This window comes from Chiloscyllium punctatum, chromosome 42 (genome assembly GCF_047496795.1).
Source record: "Chiloscyllium punctatum isolate Juve2018m chromosome 42, sChiPun1.3, whole genome shotgun sequence".
Lineage (NCBI taxonomy): Eukaryota > Metazoa > Chordata > Chondrichthyes > Orectolobiformes > Hemiscylliidae > Chiloscyllium > Chiloscyllium punctatum.
Window position 1 is genome coordinate 2823119 of NC_092780.1, and position 23248 is coordinate 2846366.

Consider the following 23248-nt stretch of genomic DNA (forward strand, 5'->3'; position numbering starts at 1 on the left):
GGTGGATGGTGAAGGGGTGGATGGTGAAGGGGTGGAGAGAGTGAAGGGGATGGATGGTAAAGGGGTGGATGGTGAAGGGGGTGGAGAGAGTAAAGGGGATGGATGGTGAAGGGGGTGGATGGTGAAGGGGGTGGATGGTGAAGGGGTGGATGGTGAAGGGGGTGGAGAGAGTGAAGGGTATGGATGGTGAAGGGGTGGATGGTGAAGGGGGTGGATAGTGAAGTGGTGGATGGTGAAGGGGTGGATGGTGAAGGGATGGATGGTGAAGGGGGTGGATGGTGAAGGGGTAGAGAGAGTGAAGGGGGTGGATGGTGAAGGGGGTGGATGGTGAAGGGTTGGATGGTGAAAGGGGTGGACGGTGAAGGGGATGGATGGTGAAGGTGTGGATGGTGAAGGGGGTGGACGATGAAGGGGATGGATGGTGAAGGGGGTGGAGAGAGTGAAGGGGGTGGATGGTGAAGGGGTGGATGGTGAAGGGGTGGATGGTGAAGGGGATGGATGGTGAAGGGGTGGATGGGGAAGGGGATGGATGGTGAAGGGGGTGGACAGTGAAGGGGTGGATGGTGAAGGGGATGGATCGTGAAGGGGTGGATGGTGAAGGGGTGGATGGTGAAGGGGATGGATGGTGAAGGGGTGGATGGTGAAGGGGGTGGAGAGAGTGAAGGGGGTGGATGGTGAAGGGGTGGATGGTGAAGGGGGTGGAGAGAGTGAAGGGGATGGATGGTGAAGGGGTGGATGGTGAAGCGGGTGGATAGTGAAGGGGTGGATGGTGAAGGGGTGGATGGTGAAGTGGTGGAGAGAGTGAAGGAGATGGATGGTGAAGGGGTGGATGGTGAAGTGGGTGGAGAGAGTAAAGGGGGTGGATGGTGAAGGGGATGGAGAGAGTGAAGGGGATGGACGGTGAAGGGGTGGATGGTGAAGGGGTGGATGGTGAAGGGGTGGAGAGAGTGAAGGGGATGGATGGTGAAGGGGTGGATGGTGAAGGGGGTGGATGGTGAAGGCGATGGATGGTGAAGGGGTGGATGGTGAAGGGGATGGATGGTGAAGGGGTGGATGGTGAAGGGGGTGGAGAGAGTGAAGGGGGTGGATGGTGAAGGGGATGGAGAGAGTGAAGGGGATGGACGGTGAAGGGGTGGATGGTGAAGGGGTGGATGGTGAAGGGGTGGATGGTGAAGGGGTGGAGAGAGTGAAGGGGATGGATGGTGAAGGGGTGGATGGTGAAGGGGGTGGATGGTGAAGGGGGTGGAGAGAGTGAAGGGGATGGATGGTGAAGGGGTGGATGGTGAAGGGGGTGGAGAGAGTGAAGGGGGTGGATGGTGAAGGGGATGGAGAGAGTGAAGGGGATGGATGGTGGAGGGATGGATGGTGAAGGGGTGGATGGTGAAGGAGATGGATGGTGAAGAGGGTGGATGGTGAAGGGGGTGGATAGTGAAGGGGTGGATGGTGAAGGGGATGGATGGTGAAGGAGATGGATGGTGAAGGGGTGGATGGTGAAGGGGTGGATGGTGAAGGGGTGGATGGTGAAGGGGATGGATGGTGAAGGGGTGGATGGTGAAGGGATGGATGGTGAAGGGGTGGATAGTGAAGGGGTGGATGGTGAAGGGGTGGATGGTGAAGTGGTGGAGAGAGTGAAGGAGATGGATGGTGAAGGGGTGGATGGTGAAGTGGGTGGAGAGAGTAAAGGGGGTGGATGGTGAAGGGGATGGAGAGAGTGAAGGGGATGGACGGTGAAGGGGTGGATGGTGAAGGGGTGGATGGTGAAGGGGTGGAGAGAGTGAAGGGGATGGATGGTGAAGGGGTGGATGGTGAAGGGGGTGGATGGTGAAGGCGATGGATGGTGAAGGGGTGGATGGTGAAGGGGATGGATGGTGAAGGGGTGGATGGTGAAGGGGGTGGAGAGAGTGAAGGGGGTGGATGGTGAAGGGGATGGAGAGAGTGAAGGGGATGGACGGTGAAGGGGTGGATGGTGAAGGGGTGGATGGTGAAGGGGTGGATGGTGAAGGGGTGGAGAGAGTGAAGGGGATGGATGGTGAAGGGGTGGATGGTGAAGGGGGTGGATGGTGAAGGGGGTGGAGAGAGTGAAGGGGATGGATGGTGAAGGGGTGGATGGTGAAGGGGGTGGAGAGAGTGAAGGGGGTGGATGGTGAAGGGGATGGAGAGAGTGAAGGGGATGGATGGTGGAGGGATGGATGGTGAAGGGGTGGATGGTGAAGGAGATGGATGGTGAAGAGGGTGGATGGTGAAGGGGGTGGATAGTGAAGGGGTGGATGGTGAAGGGGATGGATGGTGAAGGAGATGGATGGTGAAGGGGTGGATGGTGAAGGGGTGGATGGTGAAGGGGTGGATGGTGAAGGGGATGGATGGTGAAGGGGTGGATGGGGAAGGGGATGGATGGTGAAGGGGTGGACAGTGAAGGGGTGGATGGTGAAGGGGATGGATGGTGAAGGGGTGGATGGTCAAGGGGTGGATGGTGAAGGGGATGGATGGTGAAGGGGTGGATGGTGAAGGGGGTGGAGAGAGTGAAGGGGGTGGATGGTGAAGGGGTGGATGGTGAAGGGGGTGGAGAGAGTGAAGGGGATGGATGGTGAAGGGGTGGATGGTGAAGCGGGTGGATAGTGAAGGGGTGGATGGTGAAGGGGTGGATGGTGAAGTGGTGGAGAGAGTGAAGGAGATGGATGGTGAAGGGGAGGATGGTGAAGTGGGTGGAGAGAGTAAAGGGGGTGGATGGTGAAGGGGATGGAGAGAGTGAAGGGGATGGACGGTGAAGGGGTGGATGGTGAAAGGGTGGATGGTGAAGGGGTGGATGGTGAAGGGGATGGATGGTGAAGGGGTGGATGGGGAAGGGGATGGATGGTGAAGGGGGTGGACAGTGAAGGGGTGGATGGTGAAGGGGATGGATCGTGAAGGGGTGGATGGTGAAGGGGTGGATGGTGAAGGGGATGGATGGTGAAGGGGTGGATGGTGAAGGGGGTGGAGAGAGTGAAGGGGGTGGATGGTGAAGGGGTGGATGGTGAAGGGGGTGGAGAGAGTGAAGGGGATGGATGGTGAAGGGGTGGATGGTGAAGCGGGTGGATAGTGAAGGGGTGGATGGTGAAGGGGTGGATGGTGAAGTGGTGGAGAGAGTGAAGGAGATGGATGGTGAAGGGGTGGATGGTGAAGTGGGTGGAGAGAGTAAAGGGGGTGGATGGTGAAGGGGATGGAGAGAGTGAAGGGGATGGACGGTGAAGGGGTGGATGGTGAAGGGGTGGATGGTGAAGGGGTGGAGAGAGTGAAGGGGATGGATGGTGAAGGGGTGGATGGTGAAGGGGGTGGATGGTGAAGGCGATGGATGGTGAAGGGGTGGATGGTGAAGGGGATGGATGGTGAAGGGGTGGATGGTGAAGGGGGTGGAGAGAGTGAAGGGGGTGGATGGTGAAGGGGATGGAGAGAGTGAAGGGGATGGACGGTGAAGGGGTGGATGGTGAAGGGGTGGATGGTGAAGGGGTGGATGGTGAAGGGGTGGAGAGAGTGAAGGGGATGGATGGTGAAGGGGTGGATGGTGAAGGGGGTGGATGGTGAAGGGGGTGGAGAGAGTGAAGGGGATGGATGGTGAAGGGGTGGATGGTGAAGGGGGTGGAGAGAGTGAAGGGGGTGGATGGTGAAGGGGATGGAGAGAGTGAAGGGGATGGATGGTGAAGGGATGGATGGTGAAGGGGTGGATGGTGAAGGAGATGGATGGTGAAGAGGGTGGATGGTGAAGGGGGTGGATAGTGAAGGGGTGGATGGTGAAGGGGATGGATGGTGAAGGAGATGGATGGTGAAGGGGTGGATGGTGAAGGGGTGGATGGTGAAGGGGTGGATGGTGAAGGGGATGGATGGTGAAGGGGTGGATGGGGAAGGGGATGGATGGTGAAGGGGGTGGACAGTGAAGGGGTGGATGGTGAAGGGGATGGATGGTGAAGGGGTGGATGGTCAAGGGGTGGATGGTGAAGGGGATGGATGGTGAAGGGGTGGATGGTGAAGGGGGTGGAGAGAGTGAAGGGGGTGGATGGTGAAGGGGTGGATGGTGAAGGGGGTGGAGAGAGTGAAGGGGATGGATGGTGAAGGGGTGGATAGTGAAGGGGTGGATGGTGAAGGGGTGGATGGTGAAGTGGTGGAGAGAGTGAAGGAGATGGATGGTGAAGGGGAGGATGGTGAAGTGGGTGGAGAGAGTAAAGGGGGTGGATGGTGAAGGGGATGGAGAGAGTGAAGGGGATGGACGGTGAAGGGGTGGATGGTGAAAGGGTGGATGGTGAAGGGGTGGAGAGAGTGAAGGGGGTGGATGGTGAAGGGGGTGGAGGAGGTGGATGGTGGAGGAGGTGGATGTGGAGCCAATCGCGTAGCTGCTTTGTGCTTATGGCCTGTGGCATGAACCAATCCTAAAGCCTCATTGGTGAAGGGGGTGGACGATGAAGGGGATGGATGGTGAAGGGGGTGGAGAGAGTGAAGGGGGTGGATGGTGAAGGGGTGGATGGTGAAGGGGTGGATGGTGAAGGGGTGGAGAGAGTGAAGGGGGTGGATGGTGAAGGGGTGGATGGTGAAGGGGGTGGGTGTTGAAGGGGTGGATGGTGAAGGGGTGGAGAGAGTGAAGGGGATGGATGGTGAATGGGGTGGATGGTGAAGGGGTGGAGAGAGTGAAGGGGGTGGATGGTGAAGGGGTGGATGGTGAAGGGGTGGATGGTGAAGGGGTAGAGAGAGTGAAGGGGGTGGATGGTGAAGGGGGTGGAGGAGGTGGATGGTGGAGGAGGTGGATGTGGAGCCAATCGCGTAGCTGCTTTGTGCTTATAGCCTGTGGCATGAACCAATCCTAAAGCCTCATTGGTCTTGTTTCTTTCTTAGATGTACTCACCAGTAATTGTTCCCACATCTTGGAGTTTTTTGGCAGGCAGCTGTTCCCTGAGGAATCCATCATCAGGCCCAATGGTGAAGGCTGGTCGCTGCAGGATTGTGGACAGAGGGCAGGTTGCAGTTTGTGCTGGGCCCTCCAGTTTGGCAGGGATTATAACCAGCGGTGATCTCCCATTCACCAGGCCGAGACCAGCCCCTGGTCACAAACTCAGAAGATAATCCCCACTTGGTCTTTAAAGCAGCTGTCTCCAGAAAGCCTGAAAAAAAAGCAGCGAGTAACCACAAAGAAAATGCCATTATTTATGCAGAAACCATGAAAATCCCAAAGAGATCAGAGCTGAAGACATGCAGCTTTGACAATAGAAGGACACTCAGTGCTACCAGTGTTGGACCCAGTCATTAAACATGCTCGGGACAAAGACTGAGCAATTTCAAGTTATCAAGACACCAAGGCAGGGGGACCTAACTCAGGAAAACACCATTGAGCTATTACTCAGTACTGACATAGAAATGAGAGCAGGCCCGAGGGGCTGAATGGCCTACTCCTGGTGCTAGTCCTTTACCTCAGATCCACATCCCCTGAACACTCAACCCAGAGGGAAACTAAACCAGTGCCATCTCACTAAGAAAACTCCAAATACTGTGGTGGGGGCAAGGGGTAACCCAGTGTCCCACACTGATGGGAGGTGATCCAGTGTCCCACACTGAGGGGGGGAGGTGCTCCAGTGTCCCACACTGAGGGGGGAGGTGATCCAGTGTCCCACACTGAGGGGGGAGGTGATCCAGTGTCCCACACTGAGGGGACGAGGTGATCCAGTGTCCCACACTGAGGGGAGCCAGTGATCCAGTGTCCCACACTGAGGGGAGGTGGTGATCCAGTGTCCCACACTGAGGGGAGGTGGTGATCCAGTGTCCCACACTGAGGGGGGGGAGGTGATCCAGTGTCCCACACTGAGGGGAGGAGGTGCTCCAGTGTCCCACACTGAGGGGGGAGGTGATCCAGTGTCCCACACTGAGGGGGGAGGTGATCCAGTGTCCCACACTGAGGGGGGAGGTGATCCAGTGTCCCACACTGAGGGGAGCCAGTGATCCAGTGTCCCACACTGAGGGGAGGTGGTGATCCAGTGTCCCACACTGAGGGGAGCCAGTGATCCAGTGTCCCACACTGAGGGGAGGTGGTGATCCAGTGTCCCACACTGAGGGGAGGTGGTGATCCAGTGTCCCACACTGAGGGGGGAGGTGATCCAGTGTCCCACACTGAGGCGGGGGAGGTGATCCAGTGTCCCACACTGAGGGGAGGAGGTGATCCAGTGTCCCACACTGAGGGGAGGTGGTGATCCAGTGCCCCACACTGAGGGGAGCCAGTGATCCAGTGTCCCACACAGAGTGGAGCAGGTGATCCAGTGTCCCACACTAAGGGGAGGTGATCCAGTGTCCCACACTGAGGGGAGCCAGTGATCCAGTGTCCCACACTGAAGGGAGGTGATCCAGTGTCCCACACTGAGGGGAGGTGATCCAGTGTCCCACACTGAGGGGAGCCAGTGATCCAGTGTCCCACACTGAAGGGAGGTGATCCAGTGTCCAGCACTGAGAGGAGGAGGTGATCCAATGTCACACACCGAGGGGAGGAGGTGATCCAGTGTCCCACACTGAGGGGAGCCAGTGATCTTGTGTCCCACACTGAGGGGAGGTGATCCAGTGTCCCACACTGAGGGGAGCCAGTGATCCCGTGTCCCACACTGAGGGGAGGTGATCCAGTGTCTCACACTGAGGGGAGGAGGTGATCCAGTGTCCCACACTGAGGGGAGCCAGTGATCCAGTGTCCCACACTGAGGGGGGATCCAGTGTCTCACACTGAGGGGAGGAGGTGATCCAGTGTCCCACACTGAGGGGAGCCAGTGATCCAGCGTCTCACACTGAGGGGGGGGAGGTGATCCAGTGTCCCACACTGAGGGGAGCCAGTGATCCAGTGTCCCACACTGAGGGGAGGTGATCCAGTGTCCCACACTGAGGGGAGCCAGTGATCCAGTGTCCCACACTGAGGGGAGGAGGTGATCCAGTGTCCCACACTGAGGGGAGGAGGTGATCCAGTGTCCCACACTGAGGGGAGGTGATCCAGTGTCCCACACTGAGGGGGGAGCTGATTCAGTGTCCCACACTGAGGGGAGGAGGTGATCCAGTATTCCACACTGAAGGGGGGTGGTCCAGTGTCCCACACTGAGGGGAGCCGGTGATCCAGTGTCCAACACAGAAGGGAGGTGATCCAGTGTCCCACACTGAGGGGAGCCAGTGATCCAGTGTCCCACACTGAGGGGAGGAGGTGATCCAGTGTCCCACACTGAGGGGAGCCAGTGATCCAGTGCCCCCACACTGAGGGGAGGAGGTGATCCAGTGTCCCACATTGGGGGGCCAGTGATCCAGTGCCCCACACTGAAGGGAGGTGATCACGTGTCCCACACTGAGGGGAGGTGATCCAGTGTCCCACACCGAGGGGAGGTGACCCAGTGTCCCTCACTGAGAGGAGCCAGTGATCCAGTGTCCCACACTGAGGGGAGGAGGTGATCCAGTGCCCCACACTGAGGAGAGGTGATCCAGTGCCTCACACTGAGGGGAGCCAGTGATCCAGTGTCCCACACTGAGGGGAGCCTGTGATCCAGTGTCCCACACTGAGTGGAGCAGGTGATCCAGTGTCCCACACTGAGGGGAGGTGATCCAGTGTCCCACACTGAGGGGAGGTGATCCAGTGTCCCACACTGAAGGGAGGTGATCCAGTGTCCCACACTGAGGGGAGCCAGTGATCCAGTGCCCCACACTGAGGGGAGCCAGTGATCCAGTGTCCCACACTGAGGGGAGGAGGTGATCCAGTGTCCCACACTGAGGGGAGCCAGTGATCCAGTGCCCCACACTGAGGGGAGCCAGTGATCCAGTGTCCCACACTGAGGGGAGTAGGTGATCCAGTGTCCCACACTGAGGGGAGCCAGTGATCCACTGTCCCACACTGAGGGGAGGAGGTGTACCAGTGTCCCACACTGAGGGTAGGAGGTGATCCAGTGTCCCACACTGAGGGGAGGAGGTGATCCAGTGTCCCACACTGAGGGGAGGTGGTGATCCAGTGTCCCACACTGAAGGGTGATCCAGTGTCCCACACTGAGGGGAGCCAGTGATCCAGTGTCCCACACTGAGGGGAGCCAGTGATCCAGTGTCCCACACTGAGGGGAGGAGGTGATCCAGTATCCCACACTGAGGGGAGGTGGTGATCCAGTGTCCAACACTGAAGGGAGGTGATCCAGTGCCCCACACTGAGGGGAGCCAGTGATCCAGTGTCCCACACTGAGGGGAGGAGGTGATTCAGTGCCCCACACTGAGGGGAGGTGATCCAGTGTCCCACACTGAAGGGAGGTGATCCAGTGTCCCACACTGAGGGGAGCCAGTGATCCAGTGCCCCACACTGAGGGGAGCCAGTGAGCCAGTGTCCCACACTGAGGGGAGGAGGTGATCCAGTGTCCCACACTGAGGGGAGCCAGTGATCCAGTGTCCCACACTGAGGGGAGGAGGTGTACCAGTGTCCCACACTGAGGGTAGGAGGTGATCCAGTGTCCCACACTGAGGGGAGGAGGTGATCCAGTGTCCCACACTGAGGGGAGGTGGTGATCCAGTGTCCCACACTGAAGGGTGATCCAGTGTCCCACACTGAGGGGAGCCAGTGATCCAGTGTCCCACACTGAGGGGAAGAGGTGATCCAGTATCCCACACTGAGGGGAGGTGGTGATCCAGTGTCCCACACTGAGGGGTGGTGGTGATCCAGTGCCCCACACTGAGGGGAGCCAGTGATCCAGTGTCCCACACTGAGGGGAGGAGGTGATCCAGTGTCCCACACTGAGGGGACGAGGTGATCCAGTGTCCCACACTGAGGGGAGGTGATCCAGTGTCCCACACTGAGGGGAGGTGGTGATCCAGTGTCCCACACTGAGGGGAGGAGGTGATCCAGTGCCCCACACTGAGGGGAGCCAGTGATCCAGTGTCCCACACTGAGGGGAGGAGGTCATCCAGTGCCCCACACTGAGGGAAGCCAGTGATCCAGTGTCCCACACTGAGGGGAGCCAGTGATCCAGTGTCCCACACTGCCACTTGTATGAGGAAGTGCTTCTTGCCCCTAAATACTTTAAGAACGGGAAAAAGGGAATGTGAGAAAGACATTGGCAAGTGCCATCGGGAAAATCTCTTTAAACTTACTAAAGAAGAATTGAGGAGCTACAGAATGTGGAGCTGTTTGAGCGGAAAACAGAGCAATTGTTAAGATCTGTTCTTTGTCATCAGGATTCTGTGGAACTCAATCAATTACACATTGTCATGTTAGTCAGAGATATACCAGGCTGTAATCTTGCTGTTACATCGGAGAGACTATTCTCTATCTCAAGAAATTTTCCAACTTCTATCTAGCTAACTGACTCCACCCAAACTGTACTAATTATGCCTACAAGGAGCAACTTTGTGACCTCATCACAATATTACCCCACAGTCTGAAATTCCTTATTCAGTCAACACCTTCTCTCCCCATGTCAGATCGAGAACAGAATAGCCACAGTACATGAGAAACAAATCAAACTGAGTATCCAAAGAAACTTTAGAAAGTGAGAATGGAGAGAATACAGGAATAGTCTCCCTGTATTGGAAAACTGCATTTGTCCATAAGTCCAAAAACAATAGGAACAGCAGTAGGCCATTCAGCCCCAAGAGCCTGCTCACCCATTCATTAGGATCATAGCTGATTGGACATTCCTCAGCTCCAGTCTGTTAAGTTTTAAACAGTGACAGAGTGAAATCTGTCAGCTCCAGGCTTGTCATTTTAGTTGTGGATATATTCCAGGAATCAGTCATTTGACACAAAATGACTGGAAATCTGGACACATTGAGTTGATCAGGGAGAACTAACCGGAATTTGTGACGGAACATCACATTGAACTAATTACACGGGATATGCGACCCCATTCTCAGTGATTAAAAACTTAACAACAATCTAGGTTTGTTAATACATTGCATCATTGTATAACACCTTGATGTTTTACTATCAACTCTGTGTCTTATGATCCTGCCCCACTAGCCACCTGGCGAAGGAGCAGCACTCCGAAAGCTAGTGCTTCCAATTAAACCTGTTGGACTATAACCTGGTGCTGTGTGATTTGTAACTTTGTCCACCCCAGTCCAACACCAACATCTCCACATTATGGGATACACAAGCAAAGAAACAGGCCATTCAGCCCGAGCATTCCATGCTGGTGTGTATGTTCGACTCCAGTCTCTTCCCATCATCCTTATACAACTCTGCCAGTGTCACCTATTACTCTCCCCTCTGTTAGGGGCAGATTTCATATAAATGCATTTGGGTTATTTGTCCTAAACAGTCTTTGTTGGGGAAACATTCCATATTCCCACCACTTTTAGATGAAACAGTTTCTCCTGACATTCTCTTTCTGGTTTTTTGGAGACTGCTTTCTCCTGATAGTCTTGTGTTTCTTTCTCAGTGTGTGATAGTTTCTCTGTGGCTGCTGGTTCCAGATAAGCTTATTCCAATGTTCTCCCCTTTCCCATCCTTTGAAGATTGTGATCATCTAAAACTCTGTTGCCCAGGTGTGATACACACTGGGTTTTTTTCTATATTATTAATATAATTTACTTAAGGTTTTTGTTTGATATGATTGGTTAAATATTGAATTATTGATCAGTAACACATGGGTTTTCTGTGTGTCTGAAGTTAATCATTAACTTTTAACTATTTCTGTAGCCATGGGGATTTCTTTTAAAACAGTTTGCAAGGGCTACTTTGGCAGCCTAATGGGATTTGCTTACTTTCAAATTTTACAGGCAGACGTGGGTACTGCAGCTGCTGGAGATTAGAGTCAAGATTAGAGTGGTGCTGGAAAAGCACAGCCGGTCAGTAACATCCGAGTAGCAGGAAAAATTGACGTTTCGGGCAAAAGCCCTTTATCAGGAATCCTTTCGAATTTTACAACCTAGCAAGGTAGACAATTTTACTTCAAGGTTTCAGTTTGAAATTTCTAGACTTTGGGTTTTTTAAGCTTAGGGGAGAGATTTTTGATTCAGTTTTGTTTTCTGCAATTTTATGAAGTCCTTGCATGGAGTGGCATATATAGAGCAGGACTTCTAAGAATAGAGAATATAATGAAACCAGAATACTTTTGTGTGTGGAATGTCATTTCATAGAATACAACAGAATCCCTACACTTTGGAAACAGGCCATTCAGCCCAGTGAGTCCACACTGACCCTCTGACAACTATCCCACACAGAGCCATCGCTATCCCTGCATTTCCCATGGCTAATACACCTAGCTTGCACATCCCTGGACACTACAAACTATTTAGCATAGCCAATCCACCTAGCTTACACATCTTTAAACTGGGAGAGGGAAACCAGAGCACCCAGAGGAAACCTTTGTGTATTAATGTTAGTCCCAGGCCAGGAGTGTTGGGATAAAACCCTGAAGAGGAATTGAAGCTGATTTGGTTTAAACTGAGGCATATGACAGCTCCAGGAATGAGTGATCAGAGTTGGATAAGGCTGAAGATAACAGGAACTGATAACAGGCCTTACAATGGGCTGTTATGTGAGTGGAATTATACTGAGTCATTCAGATCAGCTAAGAGCTAAGATGCAGGAAATCAGTAACTGCTGTATTTACCAAATAAGGATGAACCATTTGGGATTGGTCATGTGCACAGATAATCCCAGATAAGGTAGACACTTGGCTCAGAGATCTGTGTATAAGGTAGCCCAGCAGACCCTGATTGTCCAGCAGGACTTTGAAGAATAACATTGTAGGCAATACCCCATGTCAGGAGGCATGGTGCCAACTCTTCCTGGTAATAATATTTGGGGTTAATTACAGGACCCAGAGGTAGTGAAAGGCAGTGGTCGAGATATCTCTAGTAGTTTAAAGCGTTTAAGTACTTTATAAATTATTTGGGTATTATGGAGCTCTCAGTGTCTTTGCTGTATCTTTGTCCGTGTATATACTGCCATCTCACAGAGACGGGCAACCCCAGTCTAGACATTAAAGTCAATGTTACCTTACATTTATTGAGGTGTTAAGAAAGAGATTCTACATGTGAACTCTATCCGGTTTTTTAAATTAAAACCTGTAAAGGATTGTTTCAGGATTGAGAGGATTCTACTTTTACAGTGTTTAAAACTCAAAATTTGTGTCAAATAAATTGATTGGTTTATTTTTAGTAGGTTCATATCTTTTGCTTGATAAACCTCTGATTTATCATTAAAATCTGCGACATGGTATGTTTCTGTTGCAGTGAGAGAGCACCTTGTTAAAACCAAATGAAACAAAATGTCACCCACGACAGCAACATGTACTGGAACATCACAATATTCAACTATTCCCTCTTCACACACAGTTCAGACACTGATCCACATCATGGTTAGCACTGCTGCCTCACAGCGCCAGGGACCCGGGTTCAGGTTTACCCTCAGGCGACTGTCTGTGTGGAGTTAGCACATTCTCCCCGATCTGTGTGGATTTCCTCTGGGTGCTCCGGTTTCCTCCCACAGTCCAAAGGCGTGGATTAGCCAAGGGAAATGCAGGGTTACAGGGATAGGGTAGAGCGGTGGGTCTGGGTGGGATGCTGTTTGGCAGGGGATGGGCAGTGCAAAATTGATGGGCTAAATGGCCTGCGTCCACACAGTAGGGATCCTATGATTCGATGTTGTTTTTTTTGGGGGGGGGGGGGGGAGCGGGGGGCAACACACCACTTTTTTTCTAATCTATGAATGAGTTACCAATTCGTCTTGTGTCTAGTAATTAGTCATCTCACTCTTTGGTAACACAAGTAGGCTTGGTTAAACTGCTCCTTTTAAAGCATAAATTCATCGGGTCTTGAAGAGAAGGGAGGGATCTTCTTAAGATTAAAAGCAAAATGCTGCTGATACTGGACGTCCAAAATAAAAACAGAAATTGCTGGAGGAGCTCAGCCAGTCTGGTAGCATCTTTGGAGAGAGAAACAGAGTTAACATTTTGAGTCTGATATCATTCTCCTAGAAACACTAACTCTGTTTCTCCCATCACAGGTGCTGCCAGACCTGCTGAGTTTCTCCAGCAACTTTTTTTTTCTGTTACAGCCAGCTAAGCTGTGGGTGAGGAACTGAGGGGAGCCTGTATCCCCTTGGAGATTGAGGTATCCTACCTGGGTGAGGAACTGAGGGGACCCTATACCCCCTGGAGATTGAGGTGTCCTTTCTGGAACCATAACAAATCCGCCCTCGGGGTCTGGTCATAACAGCTGTGATAAAAACTCCTTCACCACCCCCACAGTTTTCCCACCACCCTCCCAAACCCCTCATCCCATTCCCCTTGTCCACCCTTCATCCTCACCTTCCTCGCCATGCCCTTCACTTCCCCAACACCTCACTCCACTCCTCTCATGCCCCCATCCCTATCTCCCTGCCCCGACTCCCCTCACAAACACTGCACTGATATACAAACCTCCTGTGTCCCACAACCGGACTCTCTAACTCCTGCCATTCATCACATGCCTGACTGTTCACCTGAGTTTGGACACCACCAGCCAATGGGCTGTTTGACTATGGGAGGCATCATATTGCTTCATTTGATCCGCCTGATGGGAATCAACATCCTGGGCACCGATGACAATGATCATGTTATCCCCACCTTGGTGGCGATCAGGTGACTCTGCACAGCACAGGGACCGACTCCAGGGGGTTCTGTTACTGGCAGGGGGGAGAGCTTGGTGTATGGTACACTGCCTTTGCCAGTGCAGTCTGGCCTGATTCTCTCTCTCTCTCTCTCTCTGTCACTCTCTCTGTGTGTCCCTACATCACTCTGTCTCTTCGCTCCATCCGTTTTCTCCCCTTCCCTTTCTTTCTCTTTGTTGCTAGGCAGAATTTCCCAAGGCAAACATCCTGCCCCTTGTGTGAATATTTACACTTGTTTTGTGAATAAATTGGAATAAATTGAGACAATCTCTTTATGTGCAGGGTCTGTGTTGCCCCCACCCCTTCCTTTCACTTCCTCCCCACCTCCAGAAGGAATTGGTCAATCTGATGGGGTCAGTGACAGTAACCCCACTGTGTAACTCAGGACTGAACTTATTCCTGGAGATTTCATCATCATGTGACCTTTTTATCTGCTGCTGCCACACCCAGTCAAATAGTCCTTTATTAACCTCCTGTAAGCTTCAAACCACAATAAACAACAATACAAGAGTCACGCAATTTATTTTTCATGTTTGCCTTCCCCCCAGCTCTCCCTCCCTGTTACTTTCTTCCTGCCAGAAATATTTCATTTGCCAAAATGACTCTGGGCGGTTGGTACGCAGTGAAATGGGAAACAGTTTTGCTGAACTCTTCCAGGTAAAAGACTGAGGCCAAAATTCCCGGTCTGAAATCTGAAGGGCATCACGTTCCTCTGTCAGCCAGTTCCACCTCAAACAGCCACTTACCCCAGAGCGCAGTTTCCTAGTTACAGTAATGGCCCCAGACTCACCCACCCAGCCACCCTCTAGCTCTCTCTCCAAATAGTGACAAGTGTCAGGGAGCTGAATATATCAAGAAAGAAAGTAAGAACTTGCATTTTGCTAGCGCCTTTCACCACCTTACAACATTACAAACGTGTTTAAGGCCAAACTCTTTTTGAAGCTTAATCACTGATGTAAGATCAGGGGAAATGGGAACAGGAGTAGGCCATTTGGCCCCTCAAAACTGCCCCACCATTCAATAGGATCATGGCTGATCCAACATTCCTCATGTCCACTTTCCTGCCCTTTCCCCATAACCCTTGATTCCCCTCTTGATCAAGAATCCCTCTATCTCAGCCTTAAATATACACTGGGACTCTGCCCCCACAGCTCTCTCTGTGGCAAAGTGTTCTAAAGACTCACAACCCTCAGAGAAAAGAACTTTCTCCTCATCTCTGTCTTAAATTGGTGCCCCTTTATTCTGAGACTGTACCCTATGGTGCTAGACTCTCCCATGAGGGGGAAACATCCTCTCAGCATTGACCCTACCAAGCCCCTTCAGAATCCTGTACGCTTCAATGAGGCCACCTCTCATTTTTCTAAACTCTAGCGAGTAGAGTCCCAAACTGTTTAGCCTTTGATCATAAGGCAATCCCTCCATACCAGGAGGATCCAGTATTGGTTATAGTCCAACAGGTTTATTTGGAAGCACTAGCTTTTGGAGCACTGCTCCTTTATCAGGTAGCTGTGAGTACTTCCAAATAAACCTGTTGGACTATAACCTGGTGTCATGTGATTTTTAACTTTGTCCATCCCAGAGATCATCCCTAGTAAACTTTCTCTAACCCACCTCCAATGAAATAATATCTTTCCTTATATAAGGGGATCAAAGCTGCTCACAGTGCTCCGGATGTGATCTCCCCAGCACCTTGTACAATTGCTGTAAGACATTCCTGCTCTTGTACTCCAATCCGCTGAAATAAAGACCATTCCATTAGCATTCCTGATTACCTGCTGCACCTGTGTGCTAGCTGTCTGTGTCTCATGCACAAGTTCCCAAGTCCCTTTGTGTTGCAGCTTTTTGCCATTTCTCTCCATTTAAGTAATATTCTGTTCTTTTGTTCTCCTTTCTAAAATGAACAACTTCACATTTTCCCACATGATACTCCATTTGCCAACATTTTTGCGCACTTACTGAAGCAATCATTATCTCTCCATAAGCCTTGCGACCTGCCTTTCCACCTATTTCTGTGTCATCTGCAAATTTAGTTATAGTACATTCACTTCCTTCCTTCAAGTGATTAATATATATGGTAAACAGTTGTGGTCCCAACAGTGATCCCTGTGGAATTGCACTGGTCACAGGTCGCCAATCTGAAAAAGAAGCCCTTCTCCCCACTCGCCGTTTCCTGCCCATGAGCCAATTCTTTATCCACAACAATATACTACCTCCACCTCCGTGAACTCTTAGTTTATGACTTAACCTTTAGTGAGCATCCTTGTTGAATGCCTTCTGGAAGTTCAAATAGAAGATATCTACTGGTTCCCCTCTGCCCATTCTAAGATGTAGGGAACACTATAGCCCACAGCATTTATAAAGCATTTTCAATGTAACATTCCTCACCGTGAACAATGAAACAGAAATGGGTTACTTCAGCTGATAGTCAAGACAGCAGCTTCAATGACCCACGCCCTCATTGGGATTCCACCTCTGACCCTCGGAGCCTGCCTGAGAGTGACCACCTTCCCCAGTAGCTGTGCTGGCCACCCACAGCTTGTTGACCAGGACAGGTCAGTCTGCCGATGGTCATTAAAAGGCATGGTGTGGATTTGGGATTCACCTTTAGCTGCTGTGCAGGGCATTCTGACCCAGTGGGAAACTCAGGTGAGATTTAATATTTTAGCAAAAGGTGCAGCATCTCATTAGACACTGATCAGACAGACTTGTGTCTCAATAACTTTCGATTTGTACCTATTTGAGTTTCACAGATAGCTGGTTCATTATGAACTTTGTGATAATGTGCCCACACTCCCCAGGAGCGTTCAGAAATCGCCGTTAAACACACTGTAGCAGGTTAGGGCTGCTACTTGATAGTGTAAGCAGGAAGACAGAACAAGCATTGGACAATTATTGAGGTTTCCTTGAAAGGGAAGAGATCAAAAAGCAATCTGAAGTACAAACAATAATTTTAGTTGTTGCTGCAGAACTGACCTTGTTATCATATTGTGTGTGTCCAGGGGGACAGGGTGAGTGAATGTCGCTCCTTCACAGCTTTTGTGTACCTTCATATCCACGGTCTCGGTCTCTCTCCCCATGGACCCCCTGAGCTGCTGAGAACATTGGGCCACAGCAAAGGGAGGAGCCTGATTAAAACTTTTCACTCAGAGGGAGAATTCTGCACAATCCCAGAGACTTGGCCTTTCAGCTGCTTGGCGTTGCCATGGCAATCTGCCTGCCACTGCGGACGTGAGGCCTTGCACACACACCCTTACCAACAGGAGGTGCACAATCCACCTGACACGCAGGCTTATGGCCTAGCCTGCATGGACTCTGCTCCCCGTCTCCCTGGCAACCAGCCGGCTGCCTCTTTCTTTTACTGCACTTCATCCAAAGTACAGCCCACTGTCCCTTCACAGAGAATGATTTCCTTGAGCGAGGATCCCTGAGGCTACACTGACATCAGTCCTAACAAACCAAAACCCTACGGAAACCATTCGGTCTGAACACAGCTCACAGTGTAGACAAAGACAGGTGGGAGAAACTGGGGCATGAGGAATTACAGCACAAAACTACACTCTTAGACTCTCTGCGCATATTTATACATCACCTTAACATCGTCCTACCCACTTATAAAAACACATTCAGAATTATCCTTGGCTTTACACTCCTGGGACAAAGAGAACATCATGGTCACAAACCCCTGGTTCAGCTTCAGCCGAAATTTGGGAGAAAGTGATAACTACCGATGCTGGAGTTCACAGTCAAAATGTGGGGTGCTGGAAAAGCACAGCCACTCAGGCAGCATCTGAGGAGCAGGACAGTTCACATTTCGAGCATATCTCTCAGCCCCCTTGGGCCACTCCCTCATTCCTGATGAAGAGCTTATGCTTAAAACATCAACTCTCCTGCTCCTTGGATGCTGCCTGACCGGCTGTGCTTTTCCAGCAACACACGTTTTGACTTCCAGCTGAAATGTGTCCAACTCTAGGCCACACATCTTATGAAGATCGTCACTCATCCGAACGAGATCATGGGATCTACAAAAATAGGACCATGCTGGAATGAGGGACTTCAGTTACACAGAGGGACAGAAGGGACAGAGAGAGAGAGAGAACTGAGAGAGAGAGAGGCTGGGAACGTGCTCCACAACATGAACATTAAGAGGAGTTTTAATCAAGACACTCAGAGTGATGAAGGGCTTTGCTAGAGTAAAATAAAACTGTTTCCTTCAGCAAGTCATTTGGTAATGAATAGATGGATTAGTGAGAAGATAATGAGAGGTTTTTAGACAGTAGGTTGTGATCTGGAGGGAGCTGGAAACAGATTCAATTCAGGTCAGCCCAAGGGCCTTATCACGCAGTGTTGGGAGTCACAGATTGATGTAATTTACACAAATGCTCCTGCAGACTGGGTTAGTGTCATGTTCAAGAGTCAAGTTCTGAAATTCCTTAAATCCGCTTTTGTCCGTGAGAATTTATTTTAAAACTTGCTTTTGGATTGCGTCGATTGGCAGAAAATCTGGAATAGATTAGGAAAAGAAATCTGCTGCGTTCAAATTGGGACAGACCTGTCAATTTGGGGAAATTCCTCACCCACCCACACCAACTAATCCTTTTATCCTGTTCTCCCTGGGTTATTATGTGGCTGCCCCTCAAATATATTGATCATCTCCGTGTGGGAATGAGTTCCACAGAATTCCTGCTTAGATTTATTACTGACTGTCTGATTTGATGGCCCCAGATTGCCCTGAACTCATCGAAAGATGGGAATGTCCTCCGTTACTCTAAAGTCTCAAATCTTCCTCTGACAATCTCTATCTGCTCGTTTTTTCTTAACCTTCTGCTTTCCAGAGAAAAGAGCTGACGTTTGTTCAGATTTTCCTGAATTGAGGGATCTTCTGCAGCCCTCACTATCTGGTGCAGTCTGACCCTCCCCATACCGAGGGGCTTCACACTGCCTTCTTTCAAATGAAGCAGCAAGCTGGGGTCCTGTCTGTCTGTTAATGTGGGGGAGAGGGATTCAATGGAATTATTGGAAGAAGGGCAGGATTTCTAATCAACATTCCTTTTCTAACGAGACAGATTAGAAACAGATCTGTTTGTCACTCCATCGCTCATTGCTGGTGTTTGCTTTTTACTGAAGCGCAATGATTAAGACCATGTGACATTGGAGCCAAATTAGGCCATTCAGCCCATTCAATCTGTTCCACATTCAATGAGATCATAGCCCAACCTGATAATCCTCAACTCCACTTTCCTGCCTCTTCCCCATTACCCATGATTCCTTTACTGATTAAAAATTTATCTATCTCCGCATTGAAGGTACTTAATACCCCAGACTTGACAGCTCTTTGTGGAAAAGAATTTCACAGACTCACTCCCCTCTGTGAGAAGATGTTCCATCTTATCTCTGTCTTAAATGTGCGACCTTCATCCTCTGGTCCTAGAAAACGGGAAACAACACCTCCACATCCAACGTTCTCTAAGAATTGTCTATGTTTCAATAAAGTTGTCTCTCGTTCCTCTAAACTTCAGTGAGCACAGGCTCAACCAACTCAACCTTTCCTCCTAAGCCACTCCTTCCATGCCCAGGACCAGCTCAGTGAAGTTTCTCTGGATTGCCTCCTGCCATATCTCTCCTGAGATAAGGGCCCAGAACTGTTCCCAATGTTCTAGGTGTGGTCTAACTAGGGCCTTGTATGGAGTTAGCAAGACTTCCCTATATTCACACTCCATTCCCTTTGAAATAAAGGCCAATGTTCCTTTGCCTTCCCTGTTGAACTTGGACACTAGCCTTTTGTGATTCAAGGACAAAGATTCCCTAATCCCTCTGCTCTGTCTTCAGAAATCTTGCCTTGGTTAGGATACTTTTGGAGTCTCTAAGGTTCTGAATACTTTTCTAAATATCTTCTAACAAAACAAACTTAACTTTTCAATAACTCTGAGATATGGGAAAATAGTTGGCAGCAAGGCAGAATTAATCACTGATTTGTTCGTGGTTTCTGTGTACAGTTTTGTTAAAGTATCTCTCCTTTGGTGAAGAAATTGATATCTGACAAGCCTGTGTCACTTATTACCGAGCCAAGATCTGTAGCTTGCAATGTTTGTTATTCATTCATGGGACGAGAGTGTCGCTGGCTAGGTCAGCATTTATTGCCCATCACTAATTGCCAAGAGGGCAGTTAAGAGTCAACCATATTGCTCTGATTCTGGAGTCACGTGCAGACTATGTAAGGACAGCAATTTTCTTCCCTAAAGGACATTAGTGAACCTGACCATCAACAATGGGCAATGATTCATGGTCATCATCAGACTCTTAATACCTGATTGTTATTGAATTCAGATTCCACCATCTACAGAACATCAGAGGGGTCTCTGGATTAACAGTCCAGTTATAAGACCACCAGGCCATATCCTCGACTCTCCTCCGTCCCCCAGCCTTGAACAGGACATGTTCAGAGCTCAAAAACAAAACAAACTGACCAAAGGGACTGAGCCAACACCTGGGAATCTGAACAATCCGGACCTCAGTCCTTTAGTACTCGTCATGCTCCTGCAGGATGGAGATAATGCTAGAATCACTGGAATGTGGGTCCAATCATGAATCCAATCTCCAAGCAAGCAGTGAGGAGGAAATTAGCTCACTGTTACATGGTATAGCCTGAGATCGATGGAGTGGTCTACTGAGCACAGTCAAGGACAAGAAAATGATTAAACAAATTAATCGATGGAATTGGTCCAAATTCAAAGCAATTTTTTGTTTGGATTTTTGAATCCTATCCAATGAATTGAAATCACAGTTCCTGGCAAATACACACTCCTGATTATAGTCCAGCGTTGAAGTTACCAATGAACCTCTCAAAGCCAGCGTTCAGTCCGAGTGACTCACTTGGTAACTGTCCAGCAAGTTGTCAAATCAATCCCACTGCAGACCAGGACAGTATAACCCAATCCCACTGCAGACCGGGACAGTATAACCCAATCCCACTGCAGACCGGGACAGTATAACCCAATCCCACTGCAGACCAAGATAATATAACCCTATCCCACTGCAGACTGGGACAGTATAACCCAATCCCACTGCAGACCAGGAGAGTACAAACCAATCTCTCTGCAGACCAGGAGAGTATAACCTAATCCCACTGCAGACCAGGACAGTACAACCCAATCCCACTGCAGGCCGGGACAGTATAACACAATCCCACTGCAGACCGGGACAGTATAAGCCAATCCCACTGCAGACCGGGACAGTATAACCCAATCCCACTGCAGACCGGGAGCGTATAACCCAATCCCACTGAAGACTGGGACAGTATAACCCTATCCCACTGCAGACTGGGACAGTATAACCATATTAACCGGGACAGTATACCCCAATCCCACTGCAGACTGGGACTGTACAACCCTATCCCATTGGACACCGGGACAGTATAACCCTATCCAACTGCAGACCGGGACAGTATAACCCAATCCCACTGCAGACCGGGACAGTATAACCCAATCCCACTGCAGACCGGGACAGTACAACCCAATCCCACTGCAGACTGGGACAGTATAACCCTATCCCACTGCAGACCGGGACAGTATAACCCAATCCCACTGCAGACCGGGACAGTATAACCCAATCCCACTGCAGACCGGGAGCGTATAACCCTATCCCACTGCAGACCGCGACAGTACAACCCAATCCCACTGCAGACCGGGACAGTATAACCCAATCCCACTGCAGACCGGGACAGTATAACCCAATCCCACTGCAGACTGGGACAGTACAACCTTTTCCCATTGGACACCGGGACAGTATAGCCCAATTCCAGTCCAGACCGGGACAGTATAACCCAATCCCACAGCAGACCGGGACAGTACAGCCCTATCCCACTGCAGACCGGGACAGTATAACCCAATCCCAATGCAGGATTTCTGAAGAACAGCAGGGAGACTGTTCCCTTTCAATGAAACTCATTCATGGGACATGGGCGTCTCTGGCTGGGTCAGCATTTATTGCCCGTCCCTCGTTGCCCCATTGAGAAGGTGGGGGTGAGATGCCCCCTTGAACCACTGCAGTCCATGTGCTGTGGGTAGCCCCACAATGCCCTTAGGGAGAGAATTCAAGGACTTTGACCCAGTGACAGTGAAGGAACTGCGATATTTCCAGGTCAGGATGGTGAGTGGCTTGGAGGGGAACTAACAGGGGGTGGTGTTCCCATGTGTCTGCTACCCTTGTTCTTCGAGATGGAAGCGGCTGTGTGTTTGGAAGGTGTTGCCTGAGGACCTTTGGTGAATTTCTGCAGTGCACCTTGTAATGGTACACACTGCTGTTACTGAGAGTTGGTGGTGGAGGAAGCGAATGATTCTGAATGTGGTGCCAATCAAACGGCCACTTTGTGTCAAGTTTCAGTGGTGTCAAGTTTCCATTCAATCCCTTGATCCTGCTGCTCTATTTGACATGATCACATTGATCATACAATCCCTACAGTGTGGAAGCAGGCCATTCAGCCCACTGAGTCTACGCAGATCCTCCAAGCATCCCACGCAAACTCACCCCCCTGCCCTATCCCTGTAACCCTGCACTTCCCATGGCCAATCCACCTAACCTGCACACTTTTGGACTGGGAAGAAACTGGAATACCCAGAGGAAACCCATGCAGACACGGGGAGAATGTGCAAACACCACACAGACAGTGACCCAAGGCTGGAATCAAACCTGTATCCCTTGCACTGTGAGGCAGTAGTGCTAACTACTGGGCCACCATGCTGCCCAGTATTGTGCTCAATAACTTAATCCTACCTCCCCATCCATATCTCTTGATCACTTTAGTCAACAGCCTTATATCTACCTCCTCCTTGAAAACACATAATGTTTTGGTCTCAGCACATTATGTGGTAGTGAATTCTACAGGCTCCCCCTCTCTGGGTGAAGACATTCCTCCTCATCTCAGTCCTAAACGCTTAAGGATAAGGGTCAAATCTATGACCCCTGGTTCTGAACTCCCCCACCACTGGGAACACCCTTCCTGCATCAAACCTGTCTCGTCCTGATTAGAATTTTATCAGTTCCTAGGAGATCCTCCTCATTTTCTAAACTCCAGTGAATACAATCCTAAATCTCTCCTCATATGTCAGTCCCGTCATCCCAGAAATCAATTTGGTCAATCTTTGTGGCACTTTCTTGACAGCAAGATTCTTCCTCAGATAAAGAGACCAAAATTGCACACAATATTCCAGGTGTGGCCTCACCAAGGCCCCTGTATAATTGCAGCAAGCCATCCTGGTTCCTGGTTCCTGTACACAAATCCTCTCGCTATAGAGACGTACACACAGTTTACCTTCCTTAATGCCTGCACCCTTACTTTCAGTGACTGTATGAGGACAAATTGCACCTGTCCAGGTAAGTGGGGAGCATTCCCTCATACTCCCAACTTGGGTCTTGTAGATGGTGGACAGGTTCTGGGCAGCCAGAGGAGGTGAGTTACGCACTGCAAGATTCTAAGCCTCTAACTTGCTTTTGTAGCCACTGTGTTTTTTGTGATGAAGCCAGTTCACTTTCTGGCGAATGGTAATCCCAAGATAGCGGGGAGATTCAGAGATGGTTAATCTGTCTCTTCCTGGTATCACTGCCAATATTTACCCATCAAAAGGCAGCACCATAAACAGGCGATCC

General features: G+C 50.4%; 1 long non-coding RNA gene across 1 annotated transcript in view; it reads right to left on the bottom strand.

Moving 5' to 3' along the window:
* Positions 1-4913: 4913 nt before the first annotated feature.
* The window catches only part of LOC140465636 (uncharacterized), a 28404-nt gene continuing 10069 nt past the window's right edge, over positions 4914-23248 (bottom strand). Inside the window, exon 3 of the long non-coding RNA XR_011955130.1 lies at positions 4914-5123. This is a non-coding gene — a long non-coding RNA (uncharacterized lncRNA). The remainder of the gene's footprint in view (positions 5124-23248) is intronic.